This window comes from Heterodontus francisci, chromosome 6 (assembly GCF_036365525.1).
Source record: "Heterodontus francisci isolate sHetFra1 chromosome 6, sHetFra1.hap1, whole genome shotgun sequence".
Lineage (NCBI taxonomy): Eukaryota > Metazoa > Chordata > Chondrichthyes > Heterodontiformes > Heterodontidae > Heterodontus > Heterodontus francisci.
In genome coordinates this window covers 2,293,345-2,296,795 of record NC_090376.1, presented here as the reverse complement: position 1 = coordinate 2,296,795, position 3,451 = coordinate 2,293,345, and positions in this window count along the sequence as shown.

Below are 3,451 nucleotides of genomic sequence, written 5' to 3'. Positions count from 1 at the left end.
GTACACGTGTTTCATCCATCGCATTCACTTAATTTCTGTGTTCTACTTCCAAAAAAGAACTTGTAGGCAATTATGCCATGCATCTGGAATCTACAGCAAAATACTTCAAGCATAGAAAAACAGGGAGGTCACGATATGGAAATAGGCAAATCACCTCAATCAATCCATTTCCACGTTTACTCTCCAAACAAGTAAATATTTTTTCTAGGAATGTGTGACCCGAGGAATTGCTGGACGATAAAAGACTACGATCCATCTCGATCTCTTTCTGCCATCCTGGCATGAAAAGATAATGGAGTGATTGACTAATCACAGTGATCAATCTCTATCAAACTCAGCCATGAGGTGAGGAAAAACCCCAGTGGTGGAGAGCTTTGGCAATCATTGGTCCAAAGTTATCTGTTCCTCCAGAGCACACTCCACTTACCACACATTGCGTCTCAAATTACTCACATACTGTGTGCCAAAATGTTTATTTACTGAAAGACATCTAATTTAACTGCCCTCTTTCCATATTCCTTCAATCCCCTTTCTTTCACCCTTCTATCCAATCTAATCTTGAATGTTTATTGAATCTCTCAGCAGAGAGGGAGGCCATTTGGGCCATCATGTCTGTGCTGGCTCTTTGAAAGAGTTATCCAATTAATTTCCGTCCCCCTGCTCTTTCCTTGTTACCCTTTTCCCCTTTCAAGTATTTATCCAGTTTCCTTTTGATGGTTATTGAAACTGCTTCCCCTGCCTTTTCAGGCAGCGCATTCCAGATAACAACTCACTGTTTAAAAAGAAAAGTTCCCTCATGTCACCTCTGGTTCTTTTGTCAATCACCTTAAATCTCTGTACTCTGGTCACTGACCCTCTGCCACTGGAAACAGTTTCACCTTTATCAAAACCATTTCATGATTTTGAACATCTCTTTCAAATCTGCTCTTAACTTTCTCTGCTCTAAGGAGAATAATAAATGCTGGCCTAGCCAGCAATGCTCACATCCCAGGAATGAATAATAAATTTTTAAAAATCCCAGTTTCTCCAGTATCTTCACATAACTGAAGTCCCTCATGCCAGGTATCATTCTAGTAAATCTCCTCTGCACCCTCTCAAAAGCCTTGACATTCTTCCGAAGGTTGTGTGCCTAGAATTGGCCACATACTCCAGATATTCCAGGATCATCCCAGAACACAAAGATAATCCAGAGCTTCTTTGCTTTCCAGCAAGCTGTTGTCGTCTTCTAGAAAGTGGCTCACTGCCGCCTTCTCGAGGGCAATTAGGGATGGGCAATAAATGCTGGCCTGGCCAGTGACACTCGCATCCCAAGAATGATTTTTAAAAAAGACCTTCCTTCCCAAGATCCATAAACAAGACTGCCATTTCAGCTTATTCCTGCCCTGCTATCTTAACTTTTTTTTCTCTCCTTGTCCAGTCTCTTCCTACCTCTTCTGATGCCCTTTGTTCATTTTAGCAGTTTACAATTTCCTGGCTCTAACCATCTGTTTAGCATGAATGTCCAATCTCTCTACACCTTGATCCCCACCAGGATAGTCTGAGGGCTCTCCGCTTTGAACGGAGGCCCAACCAATCTCCATCGTCACCACCCTCCTCCACTTGGCTGAACTTGTTCTCACATTGAACAACAACTTCAACTCCACTCACTTACTTCAAATAAAAAGCGTTTTTTTGCCCGTATGGGTCCTAGCTATGCCTACCTTTTTTGTGGAATATATGGAACATTCCTTGTTCCTATCCTACTCTGGGCCCCCTTTCTCACCTGTTTTTCCGGTACGTTGATGACTATCACTGCTTCCTGCTCTCACCCTGAACTGGAAAACTTCTTCAACTTTGCTTCCAATTTCCACTCTTTTCTCACCTTCACATAGTCTGTTTTTGACTCTTTTCTCAACTTTTCTCTCCCCATTTTCTGGGCGTAGACTATCAACAAATATTCATTATAAGCCCACATACTCTGTCACCTATAGAATCATAGAAAGTTTATGGTACAGAAATAGGCCTCTTGGCCCATTGTGTCTGCACCGGCTAAAAGAAGTAAGAGCCACCCAGCCGAATCCCACAAGCTGTCTTGACTACACTTACTCATTCTGATGTTGAGCCACAGGCTTGAAACGTTAACTCTGTTTCCCTCGCCACAGATGCTGCCAGACCTGCTGAGTATTTCCAATATTTTCTGCTTATATTTCAGATTTCTAGCATCCGCAGTATTCTGTTTTTGTACACTTCCTTACACTTTCCTCTAAGGATTCCATTCCATTCTCCCAATTTCTCCATCTCTCTCACATCTGTTCTGGTGATACACCCTTTCATATTAGCGCTTCTGATATGTCTTTCTTTTTCCTCAACCGTGGAAATCCCCACCCCCCCCCCCCCAATCCGTGGTTGACGGAGCCCTCGACTGTCTATCCCATTTTCCTCACTTCTGCTCTCACCCCTTCCACTCCTCCTCCTCTCCAACCCCCCACCACCCCCCCGCCCCCCAGAACTATGATAGGGTTCCCCTTGTCCTCACCTTCCACCCCACCAGCTTCCATATTCAACAGATCATTCTCCAGCACGATGCCACCACTAAATGCATCTTCCCCTCCCCTTCTGCAATTCTGGTCCACTCCTCAATTGCCCCCTCCCATTTCCCCATACAAGTGCAGGAAGTGCATCAGCTGCCCTTTTACCTCCTCTCTCCTCACCATTCAAGACCCCAGACATTTTTTCCTCTTGTTTTTGCATTTGGACATATTTCTCCAATTAAGGTCATATCAAGGTCTTATATTGGCTCATTATTATTTCTTGGCATTTGTATTCAACAGCTTTTGAGGTAAACTCTATGAGCCTTGCTTCACAACCTTACCAACCTGCCTTTAATGGCCTATAAATCTCAACCCTAAAACCAAAATCCTTCTGCTCTTCTCCAGCCCTGAGCCCACTCCCATTCATAGTGTCATGACTACTGTTATTATTTCTACCAAAATGTATCACCCCACACTTATTGACACTTTTGGCCCATTCTCCATCTTATCAATATCCCTTTGCAACTTATTTGGTCTTCTAAAGAATTAAATATACCTATTTTGGTTTCATCTTCAAATTTCGACATCACTCCCTCTGGCCCTATACCCAAATCATTGATATACACAGTGTCCAGAAATGGTCCCATGACTGAACTCTGTAGAACATCACAATGCACTCACAACCACTTTGAGAAACTGGCCTAACTCCTGCTCTCTTTTCTCCATTCCAAACAATTTTAATCCAGTTTTTTCTCCTCCCCTAATTCCATACCCCTTAATCTTCTCCAGTAATGTCCCAAGTGATACCTTGTCCAAGTCTTTTCTACATTCCATCTACTGCATAGACATATTAGTAATTTAATTCTTAATTTAAAATTCTCATTCCCACAGATGTTTAAACAAACCATCCATTTTTTTTCTATTCACTTCCTCACATTCCC